The following is a 22,113-nucleotide window of genomic DNA, read 5'->3' as shown; positions in this document are numbered from 1 at the left end:
CTAGGTCATAGTATCCTTGTCTGCCTTGTTTTGTTTTGTATTATTATTATTATTATTATTATTATTATTCATCCTGTTTTTTATGTAATGCACACATCTTGTCATTGTCTTGAAACTTGTCTGGTATTTTGTGAGTTCTCTGTCTGTTCCTGTCTTGCCTCCTGCTTTCTCCCCTGGCCACTGGGTCTTGCTGCCTGGAGGTCTGACGTGTGCAGCTTCACCTCCATAGCCAAATGCCCTTGGTTCCTGGTGCTGTGGTCTGGTCTCTAGTGCTGCCTCCTCTACGGTCCCCCACCTGCCTGCTCCACAGTTGTGTGCCCTACCCTACTGTCTGGACCGTTCAAGCCACTCCCTCCTATTGTGCCTTGCTTTATTTGTTAATAAACTTATCTTGCTCATTCTGCATTTGGGTCCTCTCCCTCAGTAACCCTGACAAATATACTGGATATCTACAGATACGCATAAATAAGTTAATATATAATAACACAGAATATCAATGTGTATTACATATAAGAGGGGTCATGTAAATCTTTTAAGTGAGATTGAAATTTCACATTGTAGACTTGCTTTATTTTCTTTTGATACATTTAAGTGCTGTGCTTGACAATCACATTTATGAGTAGAAACATTTTAATCATTATGGATGAGTTTAATACAAATATTATATTTGTTGGCCTTAAACTGAAGAGCCAGAGATGCATCTGAGCTTCTTCCTCCTCTATTTCACCTTTAAATAAAACAAAATGATCATTTGCATGAATACTAAAGCAACATGTTTCTAACACATGCTGTATTATTTCATTGTGAGTCTTGTATGGATCACATTTATCAGATGTATTTCTGCTCAGAGACACCGTAGTGAAACTCTTCTGTGGATCCTCACCTGATGTTTACTGTTACTCTCATGATGATTTCAAATTATGACATAAAACATCCTTCTTTTGGCGAATGAACTCTATCAGGGGTATCTGGGATTGAACTCCATCAGGGATTTTTGTCGATTGAACTCTATCAGGGGCTCTTGGCAATGGATCTTCATCTACACTGTAAGGTGGAACAGAAGAGAAAAACATTCAGTGTTCAGTGGAACAAACTGCAAATTAGTTACCATTTCAGTTATTTTTAACATTTTTAGTGAAAAGAAGTTACATTTACATGATCTTGTATACATATTTACAAACACAGTATTTATCTTTTAAATATAATAGGCTTTTTTTAAAACGTGAATTCAATTTCACGTTTAAAATCACGTCTGTTTGTGTTAATCTGACCTCTATTGAGGCACTATAAAGAGAAAAATATGCTACTGAGTGTACACTAAATATAATAAGAACAAATACAAATGTGATTTTGCCTTAAAACAATATCCTTTTAGTTAAATGTTACACTTGTTAAAAGCCACTTACTGTGGTTTTGAATAACATACCACTCATCTGTGTATCACAGACACACACCACACAAAAAATTTTAACAATTCTTAAAAAAAAACAACACATCTACCAAACAAACACTCACATCCCGATAACAATCATTGTCATTAGCAATGCAGAATAACACACAGTCATTCACAGTGTTGGTGGTAATGCATTACAAGTAAAGCAAGTTACGTAATCATATTAAAGTAACTAGCAAAGTAATGGAATACTTTTTTTTTAATTAACAAGAAAATGTCTGAGTTACTTTTTTCAAAAAAGTAAAACCAGTTACTTTGTTTTCCATTTATTGACTGACAAGTCTCCTGTCCCCATGTTGAGAGAAATCAGAAGTGCAGAGGTGTTGTGTGCATTGTGTAAACTTGAGATAACTGTAGCTCTAGACTAAAATTTGTAACGCATTAATTTATCTCACAGATTCATTATTCCTCAAAATTACACAAAAACAGTAAAATGCAAACTCAATGCAAACCTGCTCTAATTGAATATGTTGAATAACACAAATACCCATTATGTATTTAATCCCATTATATTAACTAATGTCTTTGCTGCTAACCTTTGATGATCTAATTAAACCATACTAACAAGCAAAAAAAAAATTTCCTTCAGCCTGAGGCTTATTTCACTTTTGGTGTAAAAGGGCTTTTACGTTTGCCAAAAATATAACTTTTTAAATTAAAAATAAACAAGCAAGCCCTGTGCAGATTTAAAAAGTAAAGCAAAAGTAACACATTGCATTGCTTTTCATAGAAACGGTTAAAAAAAAAAGTGAATCAATCCAATTTGTGTGTGGAAACTGACAAATAAATATTGACTCAACAATTTGCTTTCCAATAATAATAATAATAAAAAAAAACATTGTAGTAATTTTAGCTGAAGGTCTTAAGCTAAAATTAAAAATATACATTCACTGAACATATTAAACTGGCTCAGCCAATCTATCAAGCAAAAGTAAAAATTCTGTGTTTGCCCAACAAGCTTTGCAGCAAAAAACGAGTGTACGCATGCGCCTGAGATAAACCACTGGTTTAGTGAATTCAAATTCGGCGGGAGAGCAGAGCCAATGCTGAAGAGCAACAAAACATACTTTCCAGATGGATTTTACGGTATATCATGGTGAGTACTGACCCTTTGTATTTATTAAGTCATATTTAAATTTAAACTAAGTGCAGGTCTCAGTAATTTCGACATAAAACCTAAAAATATGGGTATTACATTAACGCCTCTGATATTCACTAAACGGATTAGGCTGTCTCTCTGAATGCTTACTTGTTAATTGTTGTTTTAACAATGTGGGATTTGACACTATTGAGTATATCGCAAAAGCCACTAAAACACAAATTTTATTGAACTCGGGGAAAATACCCCATCTTCTTGTCTCATGTGCATTATTTGCGCCACACAATTTTCCTATCTGGGCTGTTTAACATTTAAACTCGGTGTAGCTCTCTTCTAACGAGCTGGTTATCTGAATCCGGTGTGTACGAGGACTGGGATTGGGAAACACAGGTTTAAATGATTCGTTTTAATCACAATGACCTATTAACTTGGCAGTGACTTGCTGCCACCTACTGGTGGTTTTAATTTCACATATTAAAGTATCTTTTCATTTTTAAATAATTCCAAATATCAGTATTCAACGTTTTATTGTTTTAAAATATCAAAACAGTATGTATGCATTTGTAACTGCAGTTAAAATGCATTAATGTCCTGCAATAAACAGTGTGTAAATTAGGGAATGTTATATTGGGTCTCATTCATGAAACACGAGCAGAACACATTTTTGTGTAAATCGTGTGTAGAGTGGTTCTGGCGTAAATTTTCGGATTCATTAAAATGTTCGTTTTTTCCAAATTTTAGTTGGTACGAAATAAATCTACACCTGCTCCCAGCCATGCGTAAATTGTGTGTTTAACATCCGAACGTTTTGCTCATTAATAGGGCTGGATTTTAATTAACACCAATCCAGAAAACACAAACAAAGATTAAATTACAAAAACATTCAATCATTATTCTATTCCCAAAAGAAATACAAAAACTTTTTTGTTCATTCAATATTCTATTTCGGAATGAAAGATGAAATTTAAAAAAGGGTGCAGCTTGGTTTTTTTGTTTAAAAGAAAAAAAGCTGAAAAAACTTCATTTTACTTACCAAAATCATTGTATCCACCAAACAATAAAAATACAATTTCAATTAAAAAAACACGAAAAAAAGGTCTGTAGGGTCAAAATTATCAAAGACTTCTGTTTTTCCTGTCCCAAACTATATTGAGTAACAAAGGGCCCATTTGGCATTCCTGAAGGCACAGAATTGCTGATATCGATCAAGGCCTGTAGGCCAACATGTTTATACATCGGGGGTCTGCTAATTGTCACACCTTTTGCACAGTGGGTGAAGCTGTAGTCTGCTGATTGGTCAGTTTGAATGTCTCACATCTGGGTTTTCAGTCACATGGTCAAGGAAGGGATGAAAGAAGACTGTAAATGTTGCTCTGTCTCTTTCTCTCTGCTGGCTTTTCTTTGCTGCCACTTATACCAACGACGGAAATAAGCGCAGTTACAATAGCTAAATATGTGGGAGAGCGTTGCTATTAAGTGACTATATTGTATTGCAATAGGTAGCACTTCAAAGTTAATATTGAATCAAGATTAGTTAGCACATAATTAATATTGAAATGGTCGCACCACAGGCCTCTCTCCGGGCTACCAAGCAGGCCAGCTCTGCCATTCGCAGGACTATGGTGGCCATGGTGGTGGCGGAGAGACTTCTGTGAATGAACCTGGCAGACATCGGGAAGAAAGAAAAGGCTTTCTTCTCGATGCTCAGGTTTCGCCTTCTGAACTTTTCGGTATTTCCATTGAGATGGTGATCGAGAAGTTCGGGGAGACAAAGGCGCACTCCGCTGCTTTCAGATCCTTCGTTCCACGAAGGTCCAGGTCTGAGCCCGAACAACATAGGGGTCCTGGCCTTTCTCGATCTGAGGATCAAAGACGGGCACAGAAGGCTAGTGTCGCGACTCGCGCTCCTCCCCCACCTGCGGGCAGGGGTAAGAGGGAATTCTGGGTCACAAGGAGGTAAGCAGAACCTAAGGGATGTGATCCAGACGAGGCAGCGTTCTCGTCTGAGTCAGAGTGATACTGAGGTATCTACTCGTTCCCTTTAGGGATTTTTAACTTTTATCCTCCCCTTGCTAATTCCCCTGTAACCACCAGCTCTCCACCTGATCGAGGTTAGGTGGAACACACTAGTCAAGTCAAGTCAAGTCATCTTTATTTATATATCGCTTTAAACAAAAAAGATTGTGTCAAAGCAACTGAACAACAATAATTAGGAAAACGTGCAAAATGACAGTTAAAGGCAGTTCATCATTGAATTCAGTAATGCCACCATGCAGCTCAGTTCAGTTTAAACAGTATCTGTGCAATAATTTGCAATCAAGTCAACGATATCGCTGTAAATGAAGTGTCCCCAACTAAGCAAGCCAGAGGCGACAGCGGCAAGGAACCAAACTTGATCATCAGGCCTGGCACAGCACTGCAGGCTTTCTGCGGGAGCCTCCTTGATCATCAGGCCTGGCACAGCACTGCAGGGAATTTCATGGATGTCCAGCCAGGTCACCCTGAGGGGTCTCCTGGCCGCTTAGGTGCTGTCGCATCCTGCGGGAAGTGAAGGTGGCAGTTACAGAAGTCTTCTTATATATGCTGCCTCAGGGGATGCTCCCCTCGCTAGAGGTTTGTAAATTTTTGAGCTTGCCTCTCCCGTGCGGTTCAGCGCCTCTGCGATGCTTAGGAACCTTTAGGTACACACGCTAAGCTCTGTGTACTTTCTGAAAACCACATGGTGGTCAGTGTGCACGTGAACACTTTGTGCACTTTCTAAAAATCCACATATTGGTAAGTGTGCACGCAAGACTATGCACACTTTCTGAAATCCTGTATGGTAAGGGATACGCGCTCCACCTCGTTCCCTTTCTTGAGATGATTAGACCTTGGTTCCTTGGGCTCAATTCAGCCAGTGTGTATTCGTTTATACACTTCAAGCATCGCTTCCCTCAACATGAGGGGCTATTCGGGCGATTCTCGTGGTAGTTTAGCAGCGCTCCCCTTTCCAAGAAGGGTCGCCTATGAGCACGCTACTCTGGATTCAGGAGTTCTCCTCTCATATGAGACTGATTTCACTGTTTTTCCCCAGAGTGCTCCAGCATTATTTCCACAGATCGAGTTGATGACTCTCAAACATACTGTTTTGAGATGCACCATTCCATCTATGAGCTGCTCTATCAGAGTGCCACGAGAGCCCTTCCTTAGAACAGTATTTGAAAATCCATGCTATGGTAAGTGTGCACGTGAAGTCTTTGCACACTTTCTGAAATCCACACTAGTTCGCATGCTAGTATTCTGCGTTCTTTCTAAAATCCTATATGGTGAGGGCTTCGAGTGGTTGCTTCGTGCCCTTTCTTAAGTTGGTAAAAGCCCCGTTCATCTTGGGTGCCACTCCACCTATGTATCCTCGGATACCTATCTAAACAGGGTGTTGCTACTGGAGATCTGGTGAGACAGCTCCTTCAGCAAGATTTTGCGGAAGCAAGCGGTAGCCCCCTGTGTGACAGGTAGGACTTAGTATAAAATGCTAGGTTCCTAGCCGTATCTCGTCCCTTTAAAGGAATCTTTCCTGATTACAAGCCTTCAGCTCTACCCGGGGCCGAGGCCCTAAAATTTAAGTTGGGTATGTAGCTTAGGCCTTTGGCCGTAAGGGGTACTGTCACAGACAGCCGTCTAAACGTCGAAGGGGGAAACTCCCATGGAAATGGTTAGAGTTGGTACTTAGTGTTCGCCATGATTCTGGCCTGCACTCCCCTCAGCATGGCGGCGTGGGTATACTGTTCCCTATAGCGACCCCTAGAGGACGCAGTTCGAAGTTCCCTTGAAAGGGAACGTCTCAGGTTACGAATGTAACCATGGTTCCCTGACTAGGGAACGAGACACTGTGTCCTCTAGCTCCCTGCCATGCTTCGGACGCAAGCTTCAGACGAAGAAGCGAATGACGTGTTATCCCGGTGCCTTATGGTCGCGCCGTTTATGGTCGCGCCGGTAGTGACGTCAGAGGCTGTCGCCGGCCAACTCGTTGGTGTTTTTTTTCAATGTATGCTTCAGACACGGGTCACGACGAGGTGTTCCCCATACCGACCCCTAGAGGACGCAGTGTCTCGTTCCCTACTCAGGGAACCATGGTTACATTCGTAACCGGAGACGTTCTTCAATGATAGCAGGGGGGGGAATATACCTTAGCTCAATGATAGCTGTATAATATAAAACAACATTAACTACTGCATCTTGTGCCAAATAAAAATTATTATGTTTTGGAAAACAGCAAGTCAAATGTAGAATAGAGGGCCACACACTTGCACTGAATGTAGCATTGAATAGACTGAACATGAGCAATACCCATGTTACTGTTTAAGCACCATATTTGTTCTTTCTAGTTTACTGTGTTTTGGTTAGTATATTTTAAAGATGCAGTTTTTTTTACCTCTGCCTCCAACAGATCCTTGATTTGCGATTTGAGGTTATGAAAAAACAGAGGGATCAGCCATCACTGTGACAATATATATATATATATATATATATATATATATAGATATATATATATATATATATATACAATATATATATTACCACATAAATAATTTTCACTTATCCCTCCTTACTTCAAAAAGTCTATTGGATGCCCTTCATGGCTTGACATTTTTCCGCTTGCACTTACTGACGTACACCCCTGCATGCAGACACCCAACTGAAGAAACTCATTTATAGATTTAAAACCCAGTCCTGAACCGGTAGAAACCATGTTCTGCAGAGTTCAGTTCCAACACACTTGCTTAGACATTGCTACTGATTCTGAAGACATTGCTTAGCTTAGGTGTGTTTATTCGGGGTAGCGAAACGGGGTAGGACACTGGCCCTCCAGGAGCAGGACTGAGAGTCCTGACATTAGCTCTTTACATTCAGTGCATGTGATTTATCAACACTTAGTACATCTTAAAATATAGAGCTCATGAAAAATAAAAGTTCCAGATGGACAAACATTAAATGCATAAACCAGTGTGAATAAACAATATCTTAAAAGTAAATTTGGAGGTAGGTTGAAAAAGCCACAATGGGAATTTTAAGTAGTTATATACTCATATATTTACGAATGTTTCATGAATGAGACCCAATGTCTGTTTAACCGTTAACCTAAAGTAAGAATTTTAAACTGATTAATACAATCATCAATATCAGTTAAACGATTTTAAAAAAAAAAATTCTCCCACAAATATTTTTAAGTTTGTGCATGTAAAAAAATAAAATAAAAAAATAGTATTTGTTTACCCCGCGGGCATGTGTACGTTACGTGTACAGACATTCGCTGAGCAAGCCCCTTTATTCGGGCTGCTGTGTGTTATGTTCAGCAAATTCACTTTAATGTCATTGAATAGTTTCTTCTCATTGCCATTAAAGTGAAATAACTTAACATAAACACAGGAGCTTGATAAAAATGCTAATTTCAGAAGAAAATTTCAGATGGCTTTTAGAGGGGTTTTGCATCTGAACTCTTCATATTTTTATGTCTGATGGGGAAAAAGACTTAGAAGGATAGATGGATTCAGTCTGTGTTTTTTAGTTTTGTCATCTTAATTTGTTAATTATTTGATATAGTATATTTAGTTTAGGCCTATTATTTTTATTCTTTTTTTATTAATAAAATTTTATTCTGTTTTTCTCTGTTCTCCGAATCGCTGCTGGTGCATGACAATTTGAGGATGTGTGAATCTGTAGTTGATTTGATCAGTTAATGGTTAATGGTTGGATAACGAGCAGCGGTTGTCAGAAAAATTGACCAAAATGAGCATCCCTAGTGTAAATACTTCTAAATGCCACTTCAGATGCAGCTTCTGTGTTTCCTCTGAATTGCAGAGATGAATTTTGTTGATACCGATTTCATTTGCTTGGTAACAGCTCAACTGGCTTATTATTCTGATTGACTACTTAAATGTAAGAATTTGACTCAAAAAATGATCACACTTTTTAAAAAAATGGCTTTATAAAGATAAAAAAGCCCATAAAAGGTAAAAACTCAATTTAACCCTTTCAGTGGTGAGTTTAAATATTCTAGTGGTCCCCCCGAGTGAGTTTTTTTAAGGCGACTGTTATTTTAGAATGTTTCCCCCTTACTGTTTCCATCGCAACATATCATGCTTGTTATGTGACACACCGCGGCCTCAATAACACTGAATGACAGATGGATCGCTTTTATTAAAATGTTTTCTTTTTTATTTAAAATATTCACAAACTTGCATACCATGTCATGAACAATATGATATTCCGATTCACAGATATGTGTATCGTAATTCAGGATGCATGAGTTATTGAAGTTATATGTAAATTTAAAGAGCCACACAGATGGGAAATCAAAAATTACCTGTATTACAGTGTATGATGTAGCTGTCCATCAGTGTAAACAATGTGCAAAGTAAATAAACCAAAAAGTACACGATTTATAAAGTTATTGGCTTCTAAAGTAAGGAGTCGACTCTGAATCGCTGAAACGAGTCGTTATAGATTTCAAATCTTTTGCCCATCTCTTTGTACGTAACGAGAACACTTTGCATAATAATCTCCGCCTACCGTCTTGGGAGAAACAAAACTCTTAACAGCACCATGTCGAGGAGACAGTAGGTGATTCTCAATGTCAAGGAAGGATCCTCAGAAGCCGTGTTTTTAATTGTAAAGGCAAGTTTGTTTTATTTTCACACTGCCAAAGAATGAATATCAGAAGAACCAATGGCTAAAATTCATTTTTACCACAATACCAGAGCAGTACAACAAATCCCTTTTGTTGTGTTCACAACATTTCACTGATGACTGCTTTTCTAATCTCGGTGAGTACAAGGCGGGATTTTCAAAGCGTTTGGCCATAAAAGAGGGTTCATTACCAACTTTATTTAGACCAACAAGCATCTCCGAATCACAAAGCAAAGTATGATTATGAAGTTATGTGTTTGTTTTCTCCCCCGAGAGTCTTATCAGTATGTCGTGCTAGCACTATATGTTAATGCTAACTCATTGTTTACCGTGAAGTTGTGTGCTCAGTTTGGTTATGTACGTGCTTACATGAGTATGAAAATGTTAGTGTGTGTCATCGTTTTTATTACTTGGATGAATGATAAAAGACGTGTAGATATGATGTTTTTCCCTTACGAAAACGAGTGCAAGAAAGCGACATTGCTTTATCACATAATTTACCATACAAAGTTTAAACTTACCACTGAGAAACGTCCTGGTCAATTCGTTGATTTAATTGTGTGGCCGGTTGAACGACTTCGTCTGTTTCCTCTTCAGATTCTGGCTCATATTGATAAGGCAAAAATAGATGCCATGGTATTTATGTACTGTAATATCTATAAACCCTATCTAAATTTATGTACTGTAATATCTATAACCCTATCTAACCCTATCTATAACCCTATCTAAAAACATCCGAAGGTGAGCTATGGGCGTTTCGTTTTACAACACGTACATGCGGAACAACCAATCAAAACTATGTCAGTTGACCAATCAGAACACAGTATGCTACCGAAAGGTGGGGTTTAAGGAAACTGAATCTTTTGAACAGCTTCGCGCGAACCGTTTGGGGATCTCTGAGAATTGAGGTAATTTTAAAATGATAGGAAGCTTAGAATTTTCATCTTAAGCCGAGTTTCAGACTGCACGATTTTCAAAGTAGTCAGGTCACTGTTGTTTTCACACTGCATGACTATCTTGGCCAGCATTCAGTCGCTGCTGTGTTCACACTGCACGATGGATCGGCGACAGAAGGTTTCACACTGCATGACTTTACAATAGGAAGAATCGCCGACAACTCTGTCTGGCATGCAAACTACGTTTCACAACCAAACCCACGTGAGATGTGACAAGGGAAACAACGCGATATCACGCGTGCAAGACCGGAGTCTCTCACGTGAGACTGGGATAGCTCAGATGAAACGTCAAACAGACACGGGTGCTCCTGCCAAATTTCGATTAATTTTTCTTCCATTTCTTGGGTCCAAATAAACCGAGAAGAAGCCCTTTTCTGAAACAAAGCCATGCTTGCTGATATTGTGGTCTATAACTCCTCCCCGCTGCTCTGTATCTTGCTCTCTCATTGGCTGTCAGTCATCGCCGACGTAGTTTTCAGTCAGAACACTTTTCACAAAGCATGATTTTGAATCGCCGACAGGTCCAGATATTTAGCATGCCAAATATCTCACGGGCATCGGCGACTCGTCGGCGATTCTCTCAGATCGCATCTTTGCTCATTCACACTGCGTGATTGTCACTCGCGTGAACGAGCACCGATTTGCCTGTGATTTCGGGCATTTGTCGGCGATTACTCAAAACCTGTCGGCGAGCCAAAAACTGGCCTAAAATCGTGCAGTCTGAACGCGGCTTTTACTGGCTCTTTAATATTGACAGTGCTATTTCATACTTCTTTTTTTTTTTTTAATAGTTTGGTCTCGTACTCTATCACATACGTTGTCAGTGTCGTGCGCTTGCTTAGACCTTTGTTGTGATAAACAGTAAAGTGTGTTTAAGCGCTAGCAAAAGACAGCGTAAAGAAATACCCTTTGAGAGAAGCAGTTAAATCAGTGGAAGTTAAAAAAGCAGATCATAAGTGTATTTATTTCTTGTCTCATTAGTGTTTAGCGCAGTTGTCATTGCTAGGAAACGCTTGTTTGTTTACTGTGTTGAGACGTGCTGCGTTTGGTCTCGTACTCTATCGCATACGTTGTCAGTGTCGTGCGCTTGCTTAGACCTTTGTTGTGATAAACAGTAAAGTGTGTTCAGCTGAATTCAATTTCCGTTTTGTCTGACGGGTTTAAAAAAAAGGTTAGTAAACCGGAGCAGAGGTCGTGGCAGGCCTCCTGTTAAGCCCTCCTCGTGTGAAGACCGAAGAGTGTAAAGACCATCAACTCTACCGTGCGACTCCACTGGGCAGGGTACAACCGGCAAGGGATATAAGTATTGTTTTGATTAATCCTTTTTGTCCTTCTACTTGTTTCACTTCTGTTTCAGTTTTTATAACCAATTATTACTATGTGTTTCCAGATCCCTACTATCACTACCACTCGCAAACCACGCAGCACACAATGTAGGCAGCGCAATCCTAACAACCTGCACACTCTGCCTATGTCTGCTAATTACACTATCTTTTTCTATTGGTCTCTGGAATTGCCAGTCTGCTGTAAACAAAGCCGATTTCATTACTTCCTATTATTAGTCATTCAAAGCTTAATATCTCATGGCCCTGACAGAGACCTGGATCAAACCAGAAGACACTGCAACACCTGCAGCACTCTCCAATAATTTCTTATTTCCCACTCCCCCCGTTTGACTGGAAGAGGTGGAGGTACTGGTCTACTCATCTCTAATGATTGGAAATTTAATCCTTTATCCCATCTTTGGGTATCAACAGCTCCTTTGAATCTCATTCACTTACTGTTACCTACCCTCTTAAAATACATTTTGTAGTTGTCTATCGACCCCCAGGACCACTAGGTAACTTTTTGGATGAATTAGATGTGCTGCTTTCTTTCAACCTTTCCTGAGGATGGTCCTCCCCTAGTTAAGCTTGGAGACTTTCAAACATCCACCTAGGATAAACCTCTATCTGCTGACTTCCACACTCTGCTTACCTCTTTTGATCTCAACCGAGTGTCAACTACTGCTACTCACAAATCAGGCAACCAACCAGACCTTATTTACACATGACACTGCTCCACTGATCATGTACTGGTTACTCCACTGCACACTCAGATCACTTCCTTCTCACTCTTAACCTCAACATGGTTCCTGACATGTCACTTACCCCTTCACATGTCATCTTTCGACGTAACCTACGCTCACTCTCACCCTCCCGGCTATCTGCAATGGTTTCATCTTCGCTTCCTCCCCGGTAAACTATTAGCATCTTTTGATGCTAACAGTGATACTGATACTTTCTGCTCCACTCTTACATCTTGTTTAGACACTGTTTGCCCCTTGTCTTCCAGGCCAGCCAGTACACAACCCTTCAGCCCCTTGGTTTTATCTGATGTTCTACGCGAACATCGTTCTAAGCTTAGACCTGCTGAAAGGGTGTGGCGCAAATCCAAAAATACTACTGACCTTAATGTGTATCAGTCACTCCTCTCTTCCTTTTCTGTTAATGTCTCCACTGCTAAAAGGACATACCACCATAACAAAATTAACAATTCGTCTAACTCTCGCATGCTTTTTAAAACATTCCCTCGCTCCTTTGTCCTCCTCCTCCCCCTCCTGCTTAATCTCTAATAGCTGACGACTTTGCCACGTTTTTTATTAATAAAAATTAAAAACATCAGTGCACAATTTTCCACACCACAATCCACTCAAGCACATCTAACCAGCAAAAACATACACTCATTCACATCCTTCTCTTCACTTCACTGAGGCAGAAGTCTCCAACACTCATCCTTTCTAATCATCCTACTACTTGTCCGCTTGATCCTATTCCATCTCATCCTCCTTCAAGCCATTTCTCCTGCAGTTGTACCCTGCACTCACTCACATCATTAACATATCCCTCCACACTGGTGTTTTCCCCCTCATCATTTAGACAGGCTCGTATAACTCCACAACTTAAGAAACCCACCCTCAACCCAATCTCTTTTAGAGAACTACAGACACTTGAACGAGCTGTATTCAATCCAACCAGTCTCTACCTTTTCTCACACAGAACAACCTCCTTGACAGCAACCAATCTGGCTTCAGAAGTGGACATTCAACTGAGACTGCCTTGCTCTCAGTTGTTGAAGCCCTAAGACGGGGCAAGAGCGGAAAAGGGCATCTCAGAACTGCACTCCAGTGGTTTGCGTCTTACCTATCAGATAGGTCCTTCAAAGTATCTTGGAGAGGTGAGGTGTCCAAGTCACAACATCTAACTACTGGGGTGCCTCAGGGGCTCAGTTCTTGGACCACTTCTCTTCTCTGTCTACATGGCATCATTAGGTGTCTGTCATTTCAGAAAACATGGCTTTTAATACGCATTGCCTATGCTGATGACACTCAGCTCTACCTCCCATTCCATCCTGATGATCCATCGGGTAGCTGCTCGCATCTCAGCTTGTCTAACACGACAGTTCTTTCTTGCTGGATGAAGGCACCATCACCTTCAACTTAACCTTGCCAAGACAGAACTGCTTGTGGTTCCATCAAATTTCACACATCAATGTTAGGAGCACATCAACCATAAACTCCTTCAAAAACAGCCAGAAACCTGGAGTTTATGATTGATTGATCAGCTACCCCCACTTTCTCAGACCACATTGCTAAAACTGTCCCGGTCCTGCAGATTTGCCTATATTCAACATTAAGAAGATCAGGCCCTTTCTTTCGCAACATGCTGAACAACTCCTTGTTCAAGCTCTTGTTCCTGTCAAGGCTAGACTATTGCAATGCTCTCTTGGCAGGTTCTTCCAGGCAGTTCTATCAAACCTTTTACAATTAAGTCCAGAACGCGGCAGCAAGATTAATTTTTAATGAGCTGAAAAGAATACACGTCACACCTTCAATTTGCACTGGCTACCAATAGCTGCTTCGCATAAAATTCAAGGCTTTGATGTTTGCATACAAAACCACCCACTGGCTCTGCACCCCTTTACCTAAATTCATTACTTCAGACTTATGTGCCCCTCTAGAAGCTTGCGTTCTGCAAGTGAACGTTCGCTATAATTGTGCCATCCCAAAGAAGCACAAAGTCACTTTTAACGGAATTTAAAATTAAATGTTCCCTCCGTGGTGGAATGACCTGCCCAACTCAATCCAGAGCAGCTGAGTCCTTTATCCATTCTGCAAGAATCGGCTTAAAACACATCTCTTCCATCTTTATTTGACCCTCTAACCCTTTGCACTCACTATTCTAATTCTATTTAAAAAAAAAAAAAAAAACTTTCTATCGGACCTTTCTATCTTTTTGTCATTTATAAACTATTGTCTTAATTTAATTATACAATTATAAAAAAATTGACCTCTAACATAGCTTGCTCTGTTTCTTTTTCTATTCTATCTGGTTTTCTTTTTATTTATTATATTATTTAAAAGCCCTTGCTACGTGTACTGCGTTTTAAGGCTAAACTGAGAGACTTGGTATAGCAACTTACATAAATCATTGCTCTTTGTGTGTGGTTTGAATTGCTTCCATTGTCCTCATTTGTAAGTCGCGCTTGGATAAAAGCGTCATGCTTAAATGACTAAATGTAAATGTAAGTTGCTCCTCTAGCTCAATTGGTAGAGGCATTGCGTTAACAAGCGCCAAGGTTGTGGTGTTCGATTTCCCCGGGACCCAAATGATAGATAAAAAATTTGATTAGCCTGGACTGCCACTGTAAGTTGCTTTGTGATAACGAGCGTCTGACTAAATGCATTATAATTTAATTTAATTTAAATGTAATGTGTAATACGAGAACCATGGAAGGAACCAACACAACTGCCAATGAAAATGAGTATAGTAAGCAGCAGGAGTTTCAACTTCAAGAGCCCTGTCAAGTGTGAGTGAGCTGTCTCCATTGTCTCTGGAAAGAGGAGGTAGTTCTTGTCAAACTTAGGAGTCTTTTTAAATACAGTTTATTGTACTGCTTTGGATTATTGTATTGGCACGACAAGGACCTTAAAGAGATAGTGTCACCCAAAAATGAAAATTCTGGCTCCATTAAATTACTCACCCTTGTGTCGTTCCCAAAACCGTAAACCTTCAATCATCTATACAGAGAACACAAATTAATATAGTTTTGATGAAATCCGAGAGCTCTCTGACCCTTTCTTATAAGGAGCTATGCAACTTACACCATTCAGGGTCCAGAAACAGTATTGAAAGACATCTTTAAAGTTAATCATTGTGTAAGAACCATGGTTGTTGAACCTACATTTTTATGAAGCAATACCAAGAGTTTTGGGTTTGCAGTTTACAGTTTACTACTTTTATATATGAAATAATATCCAAAGAGTTGGTGGTGCTTGGCCCTATTGGGTTTGCCTGATCAATGTTTTAATACTTAAGGTGGTAATTTTATTTATTGTGTTTTTGCGCAAACAAAGCACTCACGGGCTTCCCTAGGTTTAAAGCCTACTGGGAGTCAGTGTTGATTACTCTAATAATGTCTGTCCTACTGTTCTTTGACCTTGAATGTTTAAGCTGCTTTCAATTTTTTTTTGGTGAAACTATACCCTTTTTTTTATCTTATTTACTTTTTTTTTACATTTGAATTTTACGATGCAGTAGTTTCATGAGCTCAAAAGTGACGTCTTGTGAGAAAGGCAGAATTCATGTTAAAATTACTTATAAACACTGGGTGAAAGTAACTTCCTCCGCTACTTATTTTTGAATGGGTTTTTGACATTTTAATAATTATGTTTTAAACAGTTGAGATGCAGTTTCATGAGTTTAGAGTACCTTTTGTGCGAATGGCAATATTCAGGTGACTAAAAAACACTGAAGACTGGTGTCAAGAGAACCGTCAGATAAATTTACTAAATTTTTATGAAAGTTGATGTGACATACAGCCACAAGTTATCGGTGGACGCCATGCCCTCAGTAGTCGTGCTCTGCAATGTACCCATCCAAAAGTGCACACACACAACAATGAACACCACACCCGGAGGCAGTGGGCAAGCCATTTATGTTGTGGACCTGGGGAGCAGTTGGGGGTATCGGTTGCCTTGACTCAATGGCACCGTATCATGAAATGGTATTGAAGGTGGGGAGAGTAGAGAGAGCTGACATTCAGTCCCCCATCTTCAGCTTCCTGCCAGCCGAGAGACCTAAAACTCACAAACTTTGGATTACAAGTCTGACTCGCCTAACCATTAGGCCCACGACATTCTCCAACACGACTACCTCTTTTTATGTTGTTTTTTGAACATTTTTTGCATGTGTCTTTTGTGAATTGTATTAATGTTTCATGTGCATTTCCATCAGCGTTTGTGTATCGTATGAGAATTAAAATGCTGATTTTTTAACGGTTTGTTGTGTAGAAAATTTCAATAATGTATTCATCATTTTAAAGGTATTTTCACAATATTGTTTTAAATTTGATGTTTACAAATGTATGTGCAGTCGTTTGTGTAGCATCATTTAATATATTATTATAATTTTATTTTGGACATCACTTGAGGGAAATAAAACAATCAGTAAGGTTGATTTGCAATAATAATTTAGCCAATCGTAACATTTTTTAGATTAGTAAAACAAATAATTTATGGCAACTACTACTTAAACATATTTAATTGGGACAATATATAACATGGTTTGGTATATTATTTTTTTTTTCCCCCAATTGGCTAAACATATTATTTTTTTCTCATTGAGGGGGCCATGTTAACAGACGTGTTGCCACCCCAATTGATTAAAATTCAATTTTGGAAGAAAAAATTTTTTTTTTCAATTGGGGCCAATGCCAAATATTAGGCTGTGACAAGTTCACTAGATTTTCAATATTGCTGTGTTGACCCCAATTGGTAGTCCTGAAATTTTTTTTGTTACAGTGTAAGTACCTAAATTTAGTTTACTTTTTTTGAGGGAGTAAAATAAATGCATTACTTTTAAAAAAGGGTTCATTTATCATGCGAATTCAAGTTTTTTAGCTTTCTCATTTTGGAGTGTTTGTCTACAAGCTGTTTTTGTGCATTAGATAAAAGATCCCTAGAAAAGTTTAGCCAAAGGACTTTGATTCTCGCGGTAGTAAGTTGTTGCTGTCGCTATTGGTTGTGGAAGACGCTGTGTGTGTTTCGTTTGTGAAAGCAAACTACTTTGTTTGGCCTTCCAAAAAAAGAGGACACAACTAGAAATTTCAGTAAGTTAAGTTGGAATCTACAACACTGTTTTCTGGAACAGGTTCAACCCAAAAAGATTTTGTGTATGGTGTGCAACACAACATGCCTGAGAGGGACTGTTTCCTGAAAACCTACAATGCCCAGCTGTTTTCTGACTACACAACCTGTAAGTTATTGTTTTTCATATTTAAAAAAGAATTTGCCACAATGATGATTTTTTAAAAAAAATGTGTAGGAGAGTAGTCTTGTTTGTTTGTGTCGTTTTTTTCCATATAATCACACACAAAAAAAAAAACAGAAAACATGGTGTTATATGTTTACGCGGTGCAATACGCAAAATGCGTTTAAAAAGACAGTAAAAAAAGTCATTATACAATCAGTAATTATGTGCCCCACTTGCAAAAAAAAAAACAAATGCCTTGTGTAATGGGTTTTATTGGTTTTGTCTTAGTCGTTGCCAGGATGGGGACGCATCACAGTGATGGTCCAGGGGGCATAAAACATTTTGTTTTTCCACATGCTTGAGGTATTTCCAGCACATCACAATTGCCCCCACAGGGATAGCTGACCAATCAGCATTTTTTTACACCTCGCTTTTCAGAACAATTAAACTTTTTTGTTAAAAAAATTCCGAAACGCGTTTCTGAAAGGGGCAGGGGCCATAGAGGAGCAACGCGCGCATAATGTACATTATGTGGAAAATATACAGTGTGTTTTTTTAAACCCACATGAACCAACATTTCAATTTTTCAACACCAAATACACGAAAGGGCGCCAGAAAAAAAAAAAAAATAATGATCTTTTTGCAGCAAAGACATCTATGACCCCATTAAAAATAACCTTTCCACCCCAACCCATGGGGTTCATAAAAACAGGGTATTTGAGGGCCGGTGCTTCGCTTCTTTTCACAAACTTGTAGCACAGCTCTCAATCACACCTCTTTGCACTCTCACTCATTTCACTTAAAAGCCACAACTGTTATACGCAGTAGGGGCAACTTTCACTGTTTAAAAAAAAAAGTAGGTTTTTTTTGAGTAGATTTGTAAAAGTGTTTTGTTTTCTTCTTGTTTACTAAAACGAATAAGTGGTTGCGGTGCGAATTGACAAAACTTTGGTCTTCGGTTTGTTTGCTAGAACAAAAAACAATTGTTTTTTCCCACTGTAATTGACTTATGATTAAAATTTAAAAGAGTCTACGCAATTTTACGGCAATGAAACACTTTCTTTTTTTTCCCACAAAGTGAACTTTAATTAATGAGACATACGGGTGGGGGGGGGGACTGTGCAGGTATGCCTCAAAACAAAAGTCAGTCTTCTGGAAAAACTTCCAGTCACTTACAGCCGTTCGTTAGAAACTGTTTTTTCTTTATGGAAGCTTTGCATTTAAAGAGCTGATGAAATATTTCAAAACTCAGCTTATTTTACGTATGTGTCAAAAAAAAAAAAAAAAAAAAGTTGTTTGTCGAATACCCAAACAGGATTTTAATATACAGTATTGTGCTACATCTCAGGCTATTAGTATTTTCACCAACACACAAAAAAAAAAATATTTTAAAAGCCAGTTATTTCTACCTTTGCAATAGGGAAGCCAGTAGAAAATATCAGTATAATTTCCAGGGTAGACTCTGTTTCCAAACAATGCAATGTGAGGATGTGAGAATTGGTATTGCACAAGGAGTCTGACAGCAAGCCAAGTGCTCCACACAGAGATCTGATTGTAATCTTCATCCAGTAACATGAAGAAATAGAACCCAAAACTGAGACTAAATCCAGAAAGAAGACTGTGGCAACGTGTTCTTTCAAGGGGGGGACACTTTAAGAAAACCAACCTCCAAAGCTAGTACTGTGAAAAGTTTTGTGGGCACACTGTTGTAAAAAAAAAAGCAAAAAAAAAAAAACCTGGATACAGTGAAGATGCTTTCAAAAATATGTCATGAAGAGATTTTATCAATGTAACTTCGATTAACTAAATTAAATCAACATTTGGTGCAAGCACCTTTTTGCGTTTAAAGCAGCTTTGTCCAGGTAATACACTTGTGCATTGTTTTTTCAGGTTGATTTGTCAAGCTTTTTGGAGATGTTACCACAAGTTCTTCTGGATTGAAATCTGTCTCAGTTGGTTGTGTTTCTTCATATTCAATTCCAGACAGACTTGACTCATGATTGAGATCAGATCTCTGTGTGGAGCAATGGCTGCTGTCAGACACCTTGTGGAAACAAAAATCTCATTGGATAAGGTGCATGATTATTAGTACCTGGAAATGTAAAAATCATATTACCTACTGACTGGTTAGCACAGGATAAACTCCTTCAGGATGATACAAATCCTGATCAACATGTCAGCGTTTATTCTGTGATAACAAACTGACCGTGGGTGATGTACAGTATCACTTATATAAAATAAATATAATGTAGTAGTGGCATGACGTGTTGCTTGTCAAAGTAAAAACACACAAGAGACAGAGACATTGATCATGTGATGCTGGATGACTGTGAGCTGAAGCTAGAATCTGCACTGATTTTACCAGCATTTTCTACCAGCATTTTCCAACAATCTGACCAAATCTATTTTCAATCTGTAATGATTCACTTTTACTGATGTAATTAAAAAAAGGTATTGTTTTATAAAAGCGCACTGTGACAGTGATGCTTTGGTTCTCTTTACTCCTTTGTGTTAAACATTTTATTTAACTTTTCATTATGTCCCCAAACCCTTTTGTGACAATAAAGCTTGAACAATTTCATAATCTCCTTTAACAAATATGATTGAAAGTATATATTTTTTTCTACTTATCCAAGTTAATTGAAGATCTCTTTAATATCACAGTGGGTTACTCACCTCAGTTCACAGTTTGAGTCTCGGTAGCACATCAGTGAGCTGCTGCTTTGAGTCTCCAATCGTATTGTTAATATCTCTCAGATCAAGCTCTTTTAGAAAACTGCAGTGCTTTTGTGTTTGTCAAGACTGAGTTAAAGAACGAAAACATCTGTAATGCCACAGTAGATTAGACTAGAAAGAGACAAACAGAGGAAGAGAGATCATCTAACAAATACAAACAAAAAATTAAGGTGAAGAATTTTCAGAACTCACATTCATCATGAGATATTGACTATACAGTGTTTTGATTTAAACGTGTTGAAGTTATTTTAATCATTTTGATTCTTGTATGTGAAATGATACACTGACCCTAATCTCCTCAGTTTACAGCGGTGAATCCTTCAGTACATCACATAAGTGACTCACTCCTGTGTTTTTTATTTCATTAACAGCCTGAGGTCCAGTTCTCTATCAGGTGTGATGGGTTTGATTTCAGAGCTGAATCAGGATGACGAGGAACTGTTTCTCTGTAATCTTGCAATCACGCAGACTTAAGACAGAAAGAGGACACAGAACAAATGACTCAGATAGCATCATGAGCCCATAATGCTATACAGCCACTAATAAACCAGCAAAATCATGGAAACTTAATGATATGAAAATAAACCAAGACACGAGTATTTGAAGATACTAGTTACAACTCCAAGTCTGGATTTGTCCTAATTTTTTAACAAGTTCATTTTTATTAATGTAGATAATAGACGGATTAATGTACACGCAATAGAAAAAATGAACACTAAAGAATGTCTAAATATCATATATTTAATGCAAAAAATCCTTACTATATTAAATAATTATTTATGTTATTTTAGAGTGTATAATCTCTAAATACAGATTTTTGAATGAAGAAGATTCTGGTCATTAGGTCCCAGTATAAATGTGGATGCTGCTAGAGTAATGGACTGTCATTTGTGGACACTGTGATTTTTATTCTGTTTTCACTTCTGTCTTGTTCACACGCAAAGATTTGTCAGCCAACAAAAGATTTAAACAAGTTTAATGATCTCCTCTTTCAATACATCATACAACGCATTTTAGATAATAGTATTGCGGATTGCTTCTTTCAAATAGAAGGAAAAACAGAAGAGCAGTTGTTCAGTTGAGCAACTAGAAACTGCACACGTGACTTGAGTCCGGTGTTGTCTTAAAATAAACTACCTGGACAGTAAACATTAATCACACTGTAACTGCTGTACAAGTAAATGGTACTAACTCTAGTTTTTAGCCAGTTTGCATGAGTGGGTTCATTAGTAGATCACTGAGGTTTTCAAATCCAGAGTCTCCTAGTTTATTCAGACTCAGGTCCAGCTCTTCTCACAGATGTGATGGGGTTTGATTTCAGAGCTGAAGTGCACGAGCAGAACGATAAACCTTTATCTGTCATATACCACATCCTCTTAACCTTCGAGTGGCAGATAGAGGGAGAGCAGGAAAGAAGAAAAAGAAGAAAAAAAAAGTAACATAATTTTCATAGACAAATAAATCAGAGGGAAAAATATCATCATGTTTATTTTCACCAGATGAGGGATCGTTAATTTCAGTTATTTTTCCCTAACCAACAAGCAAAGCTTGTTTAATTTACTCAGTTAACCCATCAAAACAACAAGCATAATCACATCAAACAAACAAGGATAAATCATCATCACAGCACACCACCTGCAGCGCTTCTGTGAACAGAGAGCAAATAGAATAAAATCATATATGACAAAAAGGAATAACATATTGCATACTCAACATATTTTACTTAAGGGTAGTTTCCACAGCAAAACGTTAAAATGTTGGGTAACACTTTATTTGGATAGTCCACATTAGACATTCTACTAACAGTAAGTAACTTTGCCAAGCTACAATGTCAACTAGCATTGACTGTCTAGGAAAGTATGAAAATCGTCAGAGATAGTCCATCGGCCCATCAGTGATTCACAACTGTAA

General features: G+C 38.4%; 1 long non-coding RNA gene across 1 annotated transcript; it reads right to left on the bottom strand.

Annotated features, from left to right (window-relative positions):
* Positions 1 to 553: 553 nt before the first annotated feature.
* On the bottom strand, positions 554 to 20,230 carry LOC122144918. The gene is made up of 3 exons (XR_006159950.1): positions 20,143 to 20,230; positions 884 to 1,044; positions 554 to 727 (listed from the first exon to the last, which is right to left on the bottom strand). It is a non-coding gene; the product is annotated as an uncharacterized LOC122144918 (long non-coding RNA).
* Positions 20,231 to 22,113: the final 1,883 nt, after the last annotated feature.

Source organism: Cyprinus carpio, unplaced genomic scaffold, assembly GCF_018340385.1.
Source record: "Cyprinus carpio isolate SPL01 unplaced genomic scaffold, ASM1834038v1 S000006800, whole genome shotgun sequence".
Classification (NCBI taxonomy): domain Eukaryota; kingdom Metazoa; phylum Chordata; class Actinopteri; order Cypriniformes; family Cyprinidae; genus Cyprinus; species Cyprinus carpio.
The sequence above is the reverse complement of the archived record's forward strand: the minus strand, read 5'-3'. Positions and strand labels throughout refer to the sequence as shown.